This window comes from Schistocerca nitens, chromosome 4 (genome assembly GCF_023898315.1).
Source record: "Schistocerca nitens isolate TAMUIC-IGC-003100 chromosome 4, iqSchNite1.1, whole genome shotgun sequence".
Taxonomy (NCBI): domain Eukaryota; kingdom Metazoa; phylum Arthropoda; class Insecta; order Orthoptera; family Acrididae; genus Schistocerca; species Schistocerca nitens.
In genome coordinates, this window is record NC_064617.1 from 182575989 (window position 1) to 182595979 (window position 19991).

Below are 19991 nucleotides of genomic sequence, written 5' to 3' on the forward strand. Positions count from 1 at the left end.
GCGGTACCTGATGCTGATATCTATGGGGAAGATTCCCATGACGACAAGTAGTGTGTCATTTGATGTTGTGTTGAATGCCCCTGTTAGTCGTAGTAGAACACTTCTTTGGCCTCGACGTACAATGGTTCTGTTGGTTGAGAGATTTAACCTGTGGGCCCACGTACTGGCAGCAAAACATAGTACTGACTCGAAGAGAGCGCAATGGTATGTTCGTGTCACTGACAGGGGTAGTCTGAATTGTTCCGAATTTAGCCTAGCCAGTTTGTGTAGTATCTTTTCTGCTTTGTTTGTGCATATTCGCATGTGTTCGTGGAAGTTCAATCGTTCATCAATGTATACTCCTAGATAGCGTGTGACTGCTAGTGTTTTTATGTTTGTGTCCCCGATTTTGACTATTGGGTTCCTGCGCAGGATATCCTTTAGCAATGTATAAGTTGTTTTGTTTCCTGCTATCTTTAATTTATTATCTGTGCACCATTGGGTTATTGTCCTAAGTGTTCCATTGGCTCTTTCTTCTAGCTGGGCACGGTTGTTTGCTGAAACTACGACGAGTAGATCATCAGCATAAGCAACAACTCCATCTGTCAAGACGTGCTCCTCTAGTAACTGTAGGAGCGGTTCTATAACTATGTCCCAGAAGATGGGACCGCAGATCGACCCTTGTGGACAGCCTTTTGTAATTCGTTTAATAACTTTCTAGTTGTCCATTTGCCAAACGACCGTTCTGTCTCTGCAGTAGTCCATGAAACTATTATACAGAGACTCCGGTACCTGCAGGTGTCTGAGCCTCTTGAACAAGGCCGGCCACCAGAGGTTGTCGAAGGCACCTGAGATGTCTATCATAATTGCAAGTGTGTATTTGGAGGGTGTGTCGTGTACTATTTGGAGTGCTCTGTTAATTGCGTCGTCTATAGATTTCCCTTCCCTGAAGCCGTATTGGTGTGGTGTCAGTCCCCGTAGTGTTCGGTGTGCTTGTAGTCTTTTGCAGAGTAGTTTTTCTTGTACTTTACCGAGTGTATTGATAAGGCAAATTGGTCTGTATGACTTGGGGTCTGATGGGTCTTTGTCTGGAGCCTTTTTGATGATAACCGCCTTCGAGGTCTTCCACACTGCAGGCACACGGCCCAGCCTTAATGCATCGTTTAACAACGTTGTGAGAAACGGGGTGATCTGCGGTGCAGTTTGTTTCAGTACCTCAGAGTTGATACCATCCGGTCCAGGCGCCTTTTTGTTTTTGAGTTCTGAGATCGCTGTCGCCACTTCTTCCTGCGCAAATGGACAGGTGACGGTTGGTGTGGTGTATACGGTGTCTACTTCGCGCCTCAGTGCTGCATGTTGTGGTGTGTCTGTGTCTGCGATGTCGTCAGGCAGGAGTTTGCTCAGCAGGAATTCCGCTGTGCGTCTCCAGCCCTTAGTCATCTCACCATCCTCCTGTCGCAGCGTTCCCAGAACCAGTGGGCTCTTAATTTTCTCTGTCACAATTTTGTATGGTTCCTCCCAAATGTTTAGTTGTGTTTGTGCTGCTACATGGCTGTTCCAATGGTCTTTCCTGGTCTTATTCAGCTCAAGTTTATATTTGTCCTTTCATGTAGTCGTAATTGTCTTTCTCTATCTGAAATTGCTCGTTGGTAAAGCTTACGTTTACGTTTTGAGTCTTGTTTGAGTCGTGTTAATTGTGTAGTCCAGGGAATATTTTGGTGTTTTGTCATTCTTTGTGTGGGTATGCAGGTGTTCTGTGTGTGTGTGTGTGATGATATCTGTCAGCATGTGTGCTCTGTAATCAACACTGCCGGTGATGTCTTGCGGTATGTGCTCATGTATTTTTTGTCTGACCCTGTCCCAGTCTGTTTTGTCAAATAATAGTCTTTTTGGTAGTGTTTCTGTGTTGACGTTTGGTGTACCATTTAAGGTCTACATCTACATCTACATTTATACTCCGCAAGCCACCCAACGGTGTGTGGCGGAGGGCACTTTACGTGACACTGTCATTACCTCCCTTTCCTGTTCCAGTCGCGTATGGTTCGCGGGAAGAACGACTGTCTGAAAGCCTCCGTGCGCGCTCTAATCTCTCTAATTTTACATTCGTGATCTCCTCGGGAGGTATAAGTAGGGGGAAGCAATATATTCGATACCTCATCCAGAAACGCACCCTCTCGAAACCTGGTGAGCAAGCTACACCGCGATGCAGAGCGCCTCTCTTGCAGAGTCTGCCACTTGAGTTTATTAAACATCTCCGTAACGCTATCACGGTTACCAAATAACCCTGTGACGAAACGCGCCGCTCTTCTTTGGATCTTCTCTATCTCCTCCGTCAACCCGATCTGGTACGGATCCCACACTGATGAGCAATACTCAAGTATAGGTCGAACGAGTGTTTTGTAAGCCACCTCCTTTGTTGAGGGACTACATTTTCTAAGCACTCTCCCAATGAATCTCAACCTGGTACCCGCCTTACCAACAATTAATTTTATATGATCATTCCACTTCAAATCGTTCCGCAAGCATACTCCCAGATATTTTACAGAAGTAACTGCTACCAGTGTTTGTTCCGCTATCATATAATCATACAATAAAGGCTCCTTCTTTCTATGTATTCGCAATACATTACATTTGTCTATGTTAAGGGACAGTTGCCACTCCCTGCACCAAGTGCCTATCCGCTGCAGATCTTCCTGCATTTCGCTACAATTTTCTAATGCTGCAACTTCTCTGTATACTACAGCATCATCCGCGAAAAGCCGCATGGAACTTCCGACACTATCTACTAGGTCATTTATATATATTGTGAAAAGCAATGGTCCCATAACACTCCCCTGTGGCACGCCAGAGGTTACTTTAACGTCTGTAGACGTCTCTCCATTGATAACAACATGCTGTGTTCTGTTTGCTAAAAACTCTTCAATCCAGCCACACAGCTGGTCTGATATTCCGTAGGCTCTTACTTTGTTTATCAGGCGACAGTGCGGAACTGTATCGAACGCCTTCCGGAAGTCAAGAAAAATAGCATCTACCTGGGAGCCTGTATCTAATATTTTCTGGGTCTCATGAACAAATAACGCGAGTTGGGTCTCACACGATCGCTGTTTCCGGAATCCATGTTGATTCCTACATAGTAGATTCTGGGTTTCCAAAAACGACATGATACTCGAGCAAAAAACATGTTCTAAAATTCTACAACAGATGGACGTCAGAGATATAGGTCTATAGTTTTGCGCATCTGCTCGACGACCCTTCTTGAAGACTGGGACTACCTGTGCTCTCTTCCAATCATTTGGAACCCTCCGTTCGTCTAGAGACTTGCGGTACACGGCTGTTAGAAGGGGGGCAAGTTCTTTCGCGTACTCTGTGTAGAATCGAATTGGTATCCCGTCAGGTCCAGTGGACTTTCCTCTGTTGAGTGATTCCAGTTGCTTTTCTATTCCTTGGACACTTATTTCGATGTCAGCCATTTTTTCGTTTGTGCGAGGATTTAGAGAAGGAACTGCAGTGCGGTCTTCCTCTGTGAAACAGCTTTGGAAAAAGGTGTTTAGTATTTCAGCTTTACGCGTGTCATCCTCTGTTTCAATGCCATCATCATCCCGGAGTGTCTGGATATGCTGTTTCGAGCCACTTACTGATTTAACGTAAGACCAGAACTTCCTAGGATTTTCTGTCAAGTCGGTACATAGAATTTTACTTTCGAATTCACTGAACGCTTCTCGCATAGCCCTCCTTACGCTAATTTTGACATCGCTTAGCTTCTGTTTGTCTGAGAGGTTTTGGCTGCGTTTAAACTTGGAGTGAAGCTCTCTTTGCTTTCGCAGTAGTTTCCTAACTTTGTTGTTGTACCACGGTGGGTTTTTCCCGTCCCTCACAGTTTTACTCGGCACGTGCCTGTCTAAAACGCATTTTACGATTGCCTTGAACTTTTTCCATAAACACTCAACATTGTCAGTGTCGGAACAGAAATTCTCGTTTTGATCTGTTAGGTAGTCTGAAATCTGCCTTCTATTACTCTTGCTAAACAGATAAACCTTCCTCCCTTTTTTTATATTCCTATTAACTTCCATATTCAGGGATGCTGCAACGGCCTTATGATCACTGATTCCCTGTTCTGCACTTACAGAGAGGTTAGTGTGATGATGTTGTGGTCGCTAGCAGTGATCTGGTCATGTACGGTCCAGTCTCGTACGTGGTTGATGGCGGCATTATTAACGAGGGTGATGTCTATGTTTGATGAATGACCGTCGTGTCCGATGTGAGTCGGGTGATTTCCTTCCTTGTTGAGTACGTGTAGTCTGTTTTCTTGGATGATGTCATTTATTATTCTACCTTTGTCGTCAGTTCTGTCTGAATGCCACAGGGTTGATCTGGCATTTATGTCTGCACAGATGAGAAGTTTTTTGTTGCCAGCGTATTGCGCAACATCTCTGATGAGGTCTGCGTATGGTTTGATGCAATGACAGAATTGGGCGTACAGCGACGCGATGATCCAAGTATCCCCCTTGTGTGTGACTTCAACTGTAACTAGGTGCTCGGAACAGAGTTCTGTAATTTTGACTGGATGTATTTCTTTGTTTAGGATTATGACAGATGCCATACAGCCTGTCCCCACCGCAACTGTCACCGCACTTGGAGGAAAGTTGGGGATATGCCCTTGTCTAGTGTAGGGCTCCTGTATGCACAGAATGTCACTTTTTAGTTCACGTAGGACCCGTGGGAGCTCCGAATTTACAAGTATACTCCGCATAGCATTAAGCTGTGCTATTAGCAGTTTGGGTGTTTAACGGTGGCGTAGCACTTGCTGCCAGTTTGACTGTAATCGAAGTATGTTCTCCCATGAGCCCTTACGTGATCCTTGTAAAGCTTGTCCATATCGAGTGGTTCCTCCCTGCGGGCGCACACCTACATGAGCAGGTCTAGTAGGCTGTCTGGATCTGTTGGAATATTCTCCGTTTTGAGAATCAGTCTATCGGTTTGCTCTGATGTACGGAAACAAACAGATTGGCCGTACGGGTGTAGGGTGTGGATGAGCATTCGCTGTGCCGTCTCTAAGATGTCTCTTTTTTCTAGCCTACTTAATTTTACATTTATATCTAGCTTGTCGTAACTAAAACTATCGGTGCCGATGGCGTGTGTTGGCGTCTCTGCAGTCGTGACGTGTCGTGATGGTGTAGTAGCGTTGCTGTGCACCTCTGCGGGGGACGCTGGATTGGCTTCCTCGTTGGTTGTTGTGGGGGTTTCCTTGGGCGTCGGCATTGAGATTGTTGGTTGGGGGGCTGCGAAGGTGTTGGTATCATCAGGGGTATGCACTTTCGTATTACTAGGTTTTGAGGCAGTCTGCGATTGCCGCGATTGGTCGTCACACGCTTTCGCTTTCTTGACTCTCTTAGGCTGTTTGGGTTTTCTATGCGGTTTTAGTTTCCTAAAGGCTGTGATGATTCGTTTGTTTTTGTGTGTGTTTCGTTTGTGCAGTCTTGATGTGTATCAGATGTGTTGGTTGTTTGTGCCTCTATTCTGCACTGATCTGACGTGATTTGGTTCCCACTTGACTGCTCTTCTACGCTGTCTGTGACAAACAGCTTTTGGTATGTTATGCGCACTGTCGCCTCTATTGCCAGACCCTCCGCAGACTTTTGTTGCGGTTGTTGCTGCGGCTTTTTGTGTGGCATTCGTGGTGTCTGCCGGCGCTGTGGCCTGTTCAAGGTCGGTATTACGGTTTCGAATATCATTGATATGAACACTACAATCTCTGGCGTAAGGGCAATAATAGACGTCGTCTTCTTCCTCTGTCAGTGAGTCAGAGAGAGTTATTTTGCGTTTGATTTGATTACAGTCTGAGGTGTCTGATTTGTCCATGTTTTCCGTTTGGGCTTCAGTTGTGCTGGCTTGCGTTACGGTTGTGTTTAGCACCGTTCGATTCAAAATCTCACCTTGTATGAATTTGATTGGTTTGATGCGTCCTTCGCATTTTGTAGTGAAGTATGTGCTTCGTTGTGCTGGAGTGAATGGGTGATATTGAGTCGTTAGCAACGCTGTTTTGTGCAGTTGCTTTGGTTGGTCATGTGTGGTATGGTTTTCTGGTCTGTCGGTATCAGGATTTGGGGTTATCAGGTCTATTCTCAGTAGTTCGTCTTCGAGGTCGTCCATCCTGTTCATAAGGGTCGTCTGGAATGTCATCCAGTACATTATTTGTCTTTTGATTAGTTTGGCGGCTTCTGGTGACATTTGTCCTGTGAGTGTTAGGTCGTCTATGTATTCAGTGATTGCATGATGGCTGTCCTCCAGGTTTGTATTGTGTATCAAGCCTGGAATGTGACCATTGTTGGGGTAGTCGTCAAGTCAGCGCCGACTATAAAACCACGTTCAGGCACACTTAAATCTTGATAACCTGCCATTGTAGCAGATTGTAGCAGAAGTAACCGTTCTAACAACTGCGCCAGACACTTATTGTCTTATGTAGGTTTGCCGACCGCAGCGCCTTATTCTGTCTGTTTACATATCTCTCTATTTGAATATACTTGCCTATACCACTTTCTTTAGCGCTTCAATGTAAATTCCACGTACACGTTAAATGATGCCTATTTGATTTCTTGTAATTTTAACAATGTTTAACAGTTTTATAGTTTTAAATACTTGTAAACTTAGGAACTTGTGATATCGATAGTTCCGATGCCTCAGCGTAGGTGCACGCTCGTGGGTTGGCAAATGGCTCTGAGCATATGGGACTTAACATCTGAGGTCATCAGTCCCCTAGAACTTAGAACTACTTAAACCTAACTAACCTAAGGACATCACACACATCCATGCCCGAGGCAGGGTTCTTACCTGCGACCGTAGCGGTCACTCGACTCCAGACTGAAGCGCCTAGAACCACTCGTCCACTGCGGCCGGCCAGCCCAAACCATAAAACATAAAACATCACCCACCGGTGAATTCACCGTTCCCGAGGGACAGTTTCAAACTGAAAGCCCCTGCCATCATCTACCAACGATGATGTTTACTTAATGCCTAACGCTCAGCAACAACGTCAGTACTGTCTGTCATAAAATCTTTGTGAAACGACTCTCTGGTTCTAGTCCATTCTAACCTAAAACTACCTCTACACTGCAATCTAAACAGAAATAATCCTATGTCAACTAAGTTAAATACGTTGGTGGCTGCTGCTTAAGGAGGATATCTCTCAAGTGTGTCCAGAAATGCCATTCATACACTTCCGTTCCCTCATTCAGAATACGAATGTTGGAACAGGACTTTTATAGTTTGTCCATTGTCCGAGAACAATTTGTGTTTCAAATGTTTGTGTGACGATTGCCACCCAAAAAACTGTAAACTCGCAACTAAAAATAAATTTTTGTGACTGTTGCAATGTGAATACTAATGAATACTAATGCAATATTAAAACTAATAACTATTTAGATTTTTAGTCCCTTGATCGGTATTTTTAAATGGTTAAATATTATAATATGTAAATAAAAAAGAATTAAAGCCATGTGGACAAAGATTCCAAAAGAAAAAAGAATGACAGGAAGTCAATATGAGAACAAATAAGGAAGTTAACACAGTGGTTAAAATAACGTGGCAAAGGATTCGAAAATGTAAAAACATTACATTTGAAGCAAGTAACTGAAGAAAAATAAAATTTAAAAACTAAACAATATATGTATGCACTTCACGGGATTGGTAGCAGCCACATTCAGCTTTTAATCTGTTACGCTACCCGTTACGCTACGGCTGCATTCGGTAATTATTGTGAAATTTAATGCTCTATAGAGACAGGATAACTTTTTTCCGCTTTTACAAGTAAACGAGGGCTCGCCAGTATGAATGGCTTTAGGGTGTGATACTTGGGATCTTAACCTACACCACCATACAGGTGGTTGCATAAAGTCCATTGCACGACTCGAGACAGTAGTATTTCTGCACGAGACAGTTATCTGCACAGTGCCGTTGTGACGTAATTAAACAGGATTAGAGAATATGAATTAGTGCAACAGAAAACCTAAAAAGAAGTTTTGTTGGCTGTCCCTTTTTCATTATTCCAATATTCGAGAGTTGATTATTATATAAAATTTTTTTCGTGATGTTTGTTTTTACTTTTCTAACGAGACGGCGAAAAAATGTTATAGTTATTTTACTTGTCTATAAAAAGCAGAAGGATAAATAAAGAAAAAATGAAAAAAATAATGGACAAGCAGGTGGTGCAAATCGCTTACCGTATTTACTGTAACAATTTCACGGTTCCAAAAGTATTGTTTTTTCATGACACTTCGGCACCGCCTACAGCGTCACTGAAACGAAATTAATTAGCTCAGAGATTCGAAACTATGAATAAGTGCAATAGAAACGTAACATAGGTTGATGGCTGTCACTTGTTATCCTGTTACCGTAAAAAACCCAAATAAAGTAATATTTGAGCTGTGTGCGAAAACGCTCAATACCATTGACTTTCACATCTTTAAGCCAACTTCACTTCCTGCTATCAAATTGTTAAGCAGTATTGCTGAAGGTGATCTGTCTGTTACATCCGGCCGCGGTGGCCGAGTGGCTCTAGGCGCTTCAAAAATGGTTCAAATGGCTCTGAGCACTATGCGACTTAACTTCTGAGGTCATCAGTCGCCTAGAACTTAGAATTAAACGTAACTAACCTAAGGACAGCACACACATCCGTGCCCGAGGCAGGATTCGAACCTGCGACCGTAGCAGTCGCTCGGCTCCAGACTGTAGCGCCTAGAGCCGCTCGGCCACGCCGGCCGGCTAGGCGCTTCAGTTTGGAACCGCGCGACTGCTACGGTCACAGGTTCGAATCCTGCCTCGGGCACGGCTGTGTGTGGTGTCCTTAGGTTAGTTAGGTTTAAGTAGTTCTAAGTTCTAGGGGACTGATGACCTCAGCTGTTTAGTCGCATAGTGCTCAGAGCCATTTTTTGTCTGTAACAGCAAAGTAATGACACATTAAATACGCTAAGCGTTATACGGACTAAAATCTGCCGAGCTGCAGGAGATGTTGTGGATAGAATATTCGTTCCGCGCATCCGAATGCTCAGTCCATAGATATTTATGCTCTGCGGACAATACTCGACTGCTTTTGTGGCATTTAAAAGGCCTGCTCATAGCGGGGCACGCGATAGTATTCACTTCTCATGGGTAGCTCTACAACTCGCCAGTTGTTTCACTTGAGATACCCCCCCCCTCCCCCCCCCCCCCCCCAAGCTCGTCGATGGCTGCTGGGCTTTCTTGGTATAGAAGCAGCTCTGTAACACACTTGCGGTTTAGAATACTCGGAAAAAAGAATGCTTCTGGAAGTGGTCATTGCGACAAGTAACTTTCAACTGTAACCTTAATGTTGCATACAAGTTTCAGGCAGCCAGTACATTTCTCCTCTGTATAGCACGTGAAGAGCTGTCAAGCCAATGAAGTATATGAATGTAGTGCAGTTAAATAGTACCTTGTACTGACGGGATTATAATAGTGACGTTCAATACAGAACGCCGGTTTACAGTAATGCGTAAGTTGTAAGACTTCGACGACAATAAAAGTATGAACTCAGAACTAATAGCCTCCATGAAGTTTACATACACGTTTTATAAATCTCTTCCATTCGATGCCACAGATGATAGCAATTCTTAAGACTGACTGACGCAGTAGCCCAGGTGTATGAAGCTAATATCTGGAGAAGAATATTCAGAAGTCTTGAAGGACAAGAGAACCAACTCTTGATCTTTCGTATCTTATCGATGTCGAATGAAGTTTCAGGAGAATTGCTGTATCATTGCTCGACGGCGATCATAATGTTTGCAAGTAGTTGGAACCCTCAAACAATGCGCTCTAAGATTCATCGTCTCTCCCCTCTGTCGCTTCTCGACCGTTCGGATTTTGCGCAGAGTGCTTGCGGCTTTGCCGGCTTACGCTCAACTAGTAATTAATCTTCGGACTCTGCTCATAGCTGTCGGCGAAATTTGTTATGGGAGGGAATGCGGCCGCAGAGAACTCATCAGAAGGGTAATTAATCGCTTTGCCGTCTCCCCTCTTTCTCCGGCCACTTGCCCCCTATGAATTACTTCTTCTTGGGCAGTTATGTGAACAGAATGCAGCGAACGTTTCTGCTGTCAGCTTTCACAGACTTAATGAGGTCACCATTATTCTGAGGAAATTGGCGGGGAGCCTCGTTAACTCTAGTCTCTTTGTGAAATTCGAAAAGCGATTCAAGAAAGCACAATGGTTATCGCTCAAAATATTTGAATGAAACTTGCATGAATCACGGAGGGTTTTGATTGGAGTTTCACATGACTGGTCCTTTTAAAAATTTTCCTTAGGTTTTAAAGACGTAGTTTCACTCCATGATCTGACAGAAAAAAATAATTTTTTTTCTCTATTAAGAAAGGATTCCAGATCGAGAGAAAAAGAAATACGAAATAATGTGTTTATCCAATGTTTGAGTAAGTTATGTACTCTAGAAGGGTGTCCCATCTCCGTAATAACAATATACACAGTAAATCACAATGCTCAACTGATAATTCTAGTTAATCTTTCCCTAACGAGATTCAACGAGCATTAAATAACAAAACAATACCAGTCAGTGTTTTCGGTGACCTATTCAAGACATTTGCTTTTATAAACAGCAACATTTTGTTATAAAATCTGAGGTTTTATGGAATTAACAGCGAAGCTAACAGCTTTCCCACGCCATTTCCAATAGAAATAATGAATAGAAGGAAAAGCCAGACAAATTTCCAAATTTCGCTTACTTTATTTACTCGATGACTAGTTTCGGGTCGGGACCCATTTCCAAATCATCGTAACATAGTCAAAAATGGTATTTCCGAAAATGCAATAACCACGTCAAAAATGTGCAAGCGAACTGTTACAGCGCATACAGATAACATACAACACGCAACTTTTGCCGCTTTTTCATTGTACTGATTAACAGAAGTTGCGGACCTACAATTATTCCAGTACGCTTTAAATTCGTAAGAATAATGAAGAAGCTGTACTTTTGAGTCATCAACTGTAGGTAGGAGATGAACTTCTGATCAGAGAAGAGGAGTAGATAATTAATAAAGTATCTCTGGGTTCAATACAATGTCCTCTATTCCTTCTCATATATATTGATGACTTTCCATTTACTACAAAAACAAACAGCAAATGACCCGTTTTAGTACATCTGTAATTACCGAGGGAGATTGTGCAGTGGTTAGCACACTGGACTCCCATTCGGGAGAACGACGGTTCAAACAAGCGTCCAGCGATCCTTATGTAGGTTTTCCGTGATTTCCCTAAATCGCTTCAGGTAAATGATGGGATGTTCCCTTTTAAAGGGCACGGCCGACTTCCTTCCCCATCCTTCCCTAATCCGACGAGACCGATGAAATCACTGTTTGGTCTCTTCCCCCAGTTCAACCAACCAACCGTCTGTCACTTTCAGCTTCTATATTTTATTATCTCATTGTTATGTGTAGTTAACACTTCTTTCAGATTCGAGTTTTCTGTTGGGTGAGCAAGCAAAGTTATGTGTTGAAATGTTACCTCTGATAAGAAAATTTTTGCTATAAATAATTTGAATCATTGTTTGGTTTGCCTGATTTATGAACTGTGGGAGAAAATTATAGTTATACTAAATTCTCCTTATCAGAAACAACATTTCGGCACTTGACCTAACGAGAAAATCCAGCGGAAACATCATATGAGAAAACAGTATCCACAACGCAAATTAATGTAACAATAACATACTGCTATTGGCACCTGAAAATGAAAGTTCTACCGAAACGCATCGTTCCATGTTAATTTCGGAAATAAAAACGTGGTTCAAATATGGAACCCATGAAGTTACGCAAATATTTCCGTTGAAGTATGGATGAATGTAATTGAATGCTGTGTTTAAGGAAACTGTGAAAGCGTGAAAGAACGGTTTTCAATTAGCCCTCGGTTTTTCTATCATGATGGACATAATTTTAATATCAATAGCGACCACTCGAAACTATGTTATTGGAACTCATCTTTAACCTAGTGTATGGTGTATCCATGTGATAAACATGAAATTAATTTCACAGGGTGTCCCGGAAGTGTTGCTACAAGCTTCTAGAGGAGGTGGGACATATAATAAGGATTGAGAACTGCATAGCAACCCATGGCCATAAACATCGCTAGGTAGTGCTGTACACGGGAGTACTGGCGAGAAACGTGAGGATTTCCTCATTCGAGCGCTTGCCAGCATACGAAGAGCATGGAGCGGTATACGAACAGTGAGCTTGCAGACATGCACTTAATGTATGGAATAGCTAAGTGCAATGGACGAGCCGCGGGTCGCATTCATCGAGAACACTTCACAGCAATCAACCGCTGCACAGTTTGTTTATACGTTTACATCGAAGTCTGTGCGAGTAAGGGTCATTAAGAAGAGGCGGGGCTAGTGAGGGCAGGGCACGATCGCGCGTGTGGTCGTTGGGGGAGAAAGAGTGTTGGATGGAGTGGAGACTAATCCAAGCATCACTGTAGGCTCCCTGGCCTCTGACTTAAGAATGTCTCGTAGCAGTGCCCAGTGTGTTTTGAACGCCGAGTCCTTACAAAACTCTCACCTCCTAACGGTGCAGTTATTGCACCCCAATACCACCCTGCACGTGTGCTTTTCGCACAGTGGTTTCTGCAACAAAGTGACTGAGATGTGTATTACCAACTTACGTGTTGTTCACTAATGAGGTCGCATTTTTAAAACTTGTGGTAAGGTCTTATGGGACCAAGCTGCTGAGGTCATCGGCCCCTAAGCTTACACACTATTTAATCTAAACTTACGCTAAGGACGACGACACACACCCATGCCCGAGGGGGGTGGGGGGGGTGGGGGAGGGGGGGAGGAGCCACGCGGACCGTGACAAGACGTCCTGAGACAACGCGGCTACCCTGCGCGGTCGATGGTGTATTCAGTCACCACAATGAACATTGGTGGGCACCAGAAAACCCCCACGGTGTGAGGCACCACATGGCACAAAATCGTCTCACAGTTATTGTGTGGTCGGGTTTGGTCGGCGACTGCTTAATCGGGCCGTATTTTTCACCTTACCGCTTGATAACTGCGAATTACCAGGCGTTTCTGGAACTGGTTCTTCTGGCTTGCCTGATGATGATCCACCAAATGTGAGGCGCAGCATGGTGTTCCAACATGATGGGGTAACTACTCATTTTGGACTGGCTGTCAATCGTCATCTGAACAGGTCATTCCCGCATCGATGGATTGGGATTGGTGGACCGGTTCCCTGGCCCTCACGCTCCCCGGATTTATCGAGCCTTGATTTCTTTCTGTGGGGAGCCATGAAATCTCTTATGTACCGCGATCCTGTGAAGTCTCATATGGATCTCGTCGCAAGAATCGCCTGCGTATCTGCTACAATCGAAGAAACTGCCGGTGTGTCCGGCAGTTAACGCCCCGGCGGTGTCAGTCAAGGGTGGCGTCTGATGATGCAGACTTCGAGCATCTACATCTAACTATATACTCCGCTAGTCACCAAGCGGTGTTTGGCGGTGGGCACAATTTGCGCCAAAGTCATATTTCCCCCCCTCTGTTCCACTCGCGGATCGCACGAGGGACAAACGACTGTCTGAACACGTCAGTACGAGCTCTAATTTACCTTATCTCTGAATGGTGATCATTGCGCGATTTCAAAGTTGGTGGTAATAATATATGCCCTACATCCTCGGCGAAGATCGGATTTCGGAACTTAATGGCCTGCCCCTTCCGTTTAGCGCGTCGTCTATCTGCAAGTGTGTCGCACTTCAAACTTTCTATGAGATTTGTAACGCTCTTGCGATAGCTAAATGTACCAGTCACGAATCTTGCCGTTCTTCTTTGGACCTTCTCAATCTCTTGAATCAGACCCAACTGGTAAGTGTCCCACACAGACGAACAATACCCTAATACTGGACGAACTAACGTATTGTAAGCAATTTCCTTTGTTCAAGGACTGCATCGCTTCAGGATTCTACCAATAAACCGCAACCTAGAGTTCGCCTTGCCCGTTACTTGTGTAATCTGATAATTCCATTTGAGATCATTTCGAATAGCCACACCCAGATACTTGACGGATGTTACCGATTCCAAAGACTGGGTATTTATTTTGTACTCGTACATTAATGGGGATTTTCGTCTTGTTATACGCAGTAGGTTACACTTACTATTATTTAGAGATAACTGCCAGTCATTACACCACACATTTATTTTCTGCAAATCCTCATTGATTTGTTCACAACTTTCGTGAGATACTACTTTCATGTAGACTGTAGCATCATCGGCAAACAGTCTAATGCCGCTGTCAATACCATCAACCAGATCGTTTACGTAAATCGTAAAAAGCAGTGGACTTATTACGCTGCCCTGGGGCACACCTGAAGTTACGCTTGTTCCTGTTGAAGTCACCCCATTCAGGACGACATACTGCTCTCTGTCTATTAGAAAACTTTCTATCCAACCTCATATCTCATCGGATAGACCGTAAACGAGCACTTTTTGGATCAAGCGACAGTGTGGAACTGAGTCGAACGCCTTTCGAAAGTCGAGAAATATCGCATCAACGTGGGTGCCAGTATCTAGAGCCTGTAGTATATCATGCACAAAGAGGGCCAGCTGTGTCTCTCATGACCGCTGTTTCCTAAAACGGTGCTGGTTTCTGCAGATGAGCTTCTCAGAGTCCAGAAAGGTCTGTTGTAACATGAGAGCTGTATTGATGTTGCCCACCGTTTGTACTCATCATGTCCAATGAATGTTTCAAATGAATCATTCTCTTGTTTCCTTTCCGATCTTCGACCTCTACTACCACTTACTCCTGACGTTTGCGGGGATGGGTTGCTAAGCAGTTCCCAATCCTTATGATGCGTCCCACCTCCTCTAAAAGTTTGTCTCAACATTTCTGCGGCACCCTGTGCTTATTTGTTAGAGATAAAATTACATGCCCCTGCATTTCTTGCACGCTGCCAGTAAAAATAGCCAAGAAATAGTCCACATATATCAAATTTGGAAATTTTTGGCAATCAGAATATAGTTTTTAAATATCGGGGTCTGCCAAAGTGTAAGGCTTCATTGATAACAGGTGCATTACACCAGTTTCGATGAGATTGTTGCCAAGCATAAGGGCAACAGTGAAGGCTTTAATGGCGTCATGCAGTCGTATACCTTTTTGCACTTCATCTTTAAGTGACGGTATGTTGGGAAACATCAGTGAAAGTGTGTTCTCCGTCATATCAAACAAGTAGTTCACTAATGGTATAAATAGCTACCTGGAATGTGTAACTGTTATGATAGTCAATTCTGATGTCATGCTACTTTTTACTACATACAAAATTACGAATCTTTCCGGCATTGATACATACCTCCAGCAATTTTTTATCGTTAGTGAGAGAAATGGGCTCATGTGAGAAAGGGTAATATAAAGCCACAGGCGTTCTGCACGTAAATGTATCAATCAGGTTCTGGGTGTTCATAGGACAGAAAATATTTAGACTATAAGGGTATTACTGGAAACTACCTGCACGTAGCTCTCTCACTAACGTTTAAAATTATTATAATTTCCAACACACGGTAAGCGAAATGAAGTAGAAGTCCGACTTCCATTACTATTGCGGTTACTCGTGCCCACAGTTTCTACATTCTTACAATATATTGCATTACGTCCTTGTAAATTTAGCACTCCTTTGGGTTGGCCTAAATCCGGAGCGCTACAGAAGAGACTATGGTTCATTCACTCTGTACAATTTCTATTATCTTCATCGTTATTTAATTTGGAAACGAACCGTGGTCATTCAAGAGTTATTTCAGCAAGTTTATTGCCAGTCTAAATCGCTGTAACACATTCTATCTTTAGCAGTTTCATGTAAGTACCGTCATCTTTTTCTTTAAGTTACGTAAGTAACGCATCACTAACTGTCTAATCATTGTACATGTTCCTTGAAGTCCAGAACGCTCTTTTGTTCTACATGTGGAGTAATTCTTACAGACTTTCCGTACATGCTAGATGTGTTCTGCTAAAGTACACTGCCGTTAGCGAAACAGAATCTGAATTGACAGGTCGGATTGCGAAGAATTAGGAAATTTTATGTCAGTCTTAAGCAGCGTTTGTTTCCTTTCTAGAAAGTACTGAAAATACCAGCATCTTAAACAGATTCTTATGAATCATTGAAGTTTTTCCTCTATTGTGTACCGGCCTGACTTAAGTTTTCCGAGATTTCCATAAATTCTTAAATTGGGATGATTGCTACCCCAAGCACAGCTTTTGTTTCGTGTCTTGTGGCCTTGCCGTCGAAGACACGTTAAATCCCAATCTTCCTTCCTGTGTTACTGCTTACCCATCTCATTAATTTCTTTTACGAAGTGATGTGAAGGAGATTAATCAAATCAAATTTCTATTGCAGGGAATGGGAATCGGAGAACAATGTGGAAATTACATATTTTAAAACAAAGAAAGAAGCCTTCCTCCTTAAGTCGGACGCTGAAATGTTGTAAACCGTGTTCACCAAGGTAAGGGTATCTATGTGCTCTCTAAGCATTTTCATGCTGAAGTGGAGAACTTTTAGAATTCTTATGAGAAATGTGGAAGGAAGAGGTGATGTAAAATTACACATTTCTGTCATGAATTAGAATATATGCAGGAGGAAGTTGCTAGAAGCTACGTTATACGACTTTTGTGCTGAAAGTGTGCCATCACAGATACTATAGGCACGAAAGTAATTCAGGGCTCGTGGATATCGGATTTTTATTGTGTTGTTTGACACTTGGACTGTTACTGCTGTAAAGAAAAAAATAGGTTGTGAAATTTTCACTGTATGTAGAAATTCACTTCACAGATTCTTTATCGTATAAAACACAGTGTGTGAAACTTCATTCTTGGTCCACGCTTACTGCAGCGCTAGTTACTCTCTGCTGGAGTACTTGTTATTCTTTGCGGTTTACTGTCCCTCTTAATACATGTCGATAAGACCAAACAGGGTCTGTTCTATCGGCTGGAAGTGAAACTCCGTTTTAAGAATCATTTTGTTTGTAACGGGAAACCTGTAGTGGACTGACAAGGCAGCCAGTCCACAGTGAAGTAGCCGAAAGGGCACGCGTCAACTCACGCCGTCTGGCGTTAAGTCTGGAACAGGATTCGTAATGAATGTGATAAAGAAAAGAACGTAGCTACTAGAACACTTAACTTTTATATCGTCCTTTGGTATACAGCATTCTTGATGATACAAGTGAGACTATCTTGAGATACATGCAATGGTACAAATGGCGCCTTGCTAGGTCGTAGCCATTAACTTAGCTGAAGGCTATTCTAACTGTCTCTCGGCAAATGAGAGAAAGGCTTCGTCAGTGTAGTCGCTAGCAACGTCGTCGTACAACTGGGGCGAGTGCTAGTACGTCTCTCGAGACCTGCCTTGTGGTGGCGCTCGGTCTGCGATCCTGACAGTGGCGACACGCGGGTCCGACATGTACTAATGGACCGCGGCCGATTTAAGCTACCACCTAGCAAGTGTGGTGTCTGGCGGTGACACCACAAAACCAACTGACGCTTTACGTCCGTACTCTGAAAGACACGATGAGCAGTATTTGTTTCGGCTGACTCCAGCTACAAATTGCAAAAACTAAACTGCAAATATCTACCGAAACATCAGAGTAAAAGCGCCTGACCACTCTTATGAGGTACACCTGGTATATCAAAGTTCGGGTCCATCAAGGATCTGCTTTGAATTCACTGTTGTTTAATCTAGCCATGAACTATACTTCTACAGAACTCCATGGACAATTTTATACGCTGACGATATAGTCCTAATAGGAGGATCTCTACCAGAAATCTAAGGCAATCTTAATGCTTGGTGCAAACGATGTAATGCACCTCCTCGAAAATGACCACCACTTCTACGCCGCAGTTAAACCCAGACAACGCCCTTATAACACCAGCCGATCATTTCAAGTACCTTGGATCGTTATAACATCCATAGCTTCTGCAGATAAACACATTGAAAACCGTATAAAAACTGTGTGGTTGAAATGGAGCTTGCCGGCCAGTGTTGCCGAGCGGTTCTAGGCGCTTCAGTTTGGAACAGCGCAACCGCTACGGTCGCAGGTTCGAATCCTGCCTCGGGCATGGATGTGTGTGATATCCTTAGGTTAGTTAGGTTTAAGTAGTTCTAAGTTCTAGGGGTCTGATGACCTCAGATGTTAAGTCCCATAGTGCTCAGAGCCATTTGAACCATTTTTTGAAATGGAGTTGACCAACAGGTGTCATCTGGAATGCAAAAATGCCTGTCGTCGAAGGAAATATATAGAAACACGCGATAAGACTGTTGTAACTTCCTTTGCATGTTTTGTAGTTCTTTAGTGGATACAGGAGCGATGACCAGATGCGGTTCGTGGACAGAGAATTCAGATGTTAATATATTCTACATCTAATATCGAACAGAAAAAGCAGTTACGTAACTCCGTTTGCTGTAGTTACAGCGCCTGTTGCTAGCAGCATATTTGAATGTTGAAATACACACAGACACAAAGGTTTACAATTAAGTCAGTTTTCAGTACAATGATTATTCCGTAGATGAAGAGCCTTGATCAAGATTGTAAATTCAATAAAATGTTAACACGCAAAATGGGCTCTGCGCATCGATGTTTGAACTTCACACCCGCCGCTGTAGCTCCGGAGAGGGGATCCCTGCATATGATTAGCACCGGCGTAAGCGTAGGCGCCCTCATGCCGCAGTGGCGGCAGTAGGAAACGCAGTGACGGGACTGACTGCGCGGATGGCGGCCGATGCCGCAAATACGATGCTGTGCTGGTCTGGACAAGTGACCCTAAGTGATAGTGTAAGAAACGTCCACATCCGAGGCTCGTTTAAAGTAGCAAACATAGCTGAAAAACCTCAGGAATATTGCCTACACTGGTATATATGTGTCATTCGTCATGAACCTAACCATCTAACAAGAAATGTATATGACATAAAAGAACCGAAAAGAGGCTCTGTACGCTCAGGAAATATATGGATTAGGACCCTAAAAAGCCACCTGAAAACGATGGAACAGCTTCAAATGGCCCTGAGCACTATGGGACTTGACATCTGAGGTCATCAGTCCCCTAGACCTTAGAACTACTTAAACCTAACTAACCTAAGGACATCACACACATCCATGCCCGAGGCAGGATTCGAACCTGCGACCGTATCGTTCTCGAGGTTCCAGACTGAAGCACCGGGAACCGCTCGGCCACACTGGCCGGCGATGGAACAGCATCATGAAGTGTCTCAGATACATCCAGAATGGCGTAACAAGACTAGGAGGATGGACCCAAGATAGATGGAAAATAAGACACGGAAGAAGAAGAAGGAGAAATGTGTGTAATTCTCCGTAGTCTCTGGAAATGAAAGTATATTTTATTTCATTTGATGTCTCAGAGTTTTGAAGCAAAATTTATTTTGTGATAGAAACTCGGATTTTCATGCGGTCACTAATTTTACAAAAATTATTTTTGGTCGAAAACTATGGTCCAATATTTGTTAGTTAACATTTAAATTTGATAATAAAAATAGAATTTAATGACAGAAAGTAAAGTTGCGTCTAACGAGGATCAAATCCGCGGCTTCGCGATAGCAGCGATTGGAACGCTGTACACAGCATACAGCTGCAGGAAGCTCTGTTTAATTTTCGTCCGAAATTGTTTATTTCTAATACTGCACGTATCTTAAAATACTCCCAGTCAATTTCTTCAAGTGTTTTGGTGAAATTCATAATACCGCTTTCCCGAAATTGTTGTCCTATAAGCATGAAGAAAATGGGAGGGGACCAGTCCATAAAACGTCCTTGTTAATTATTTCAGTCTAATATCAATTTACTATCCAATTTGCCGCCGAGTTAAAAAAAAAGATATAGAAAGTCCTTAACGAATAGCTTTTTTCGCATAGAGAGTTTACTTTCAATGTTTCCTCCATGCGTTTGTGACGATATGTGTACAAAAAGAGCAATCTCAAGGTATTTCGGCATGGTTCACCAGTGATGTAGTCTC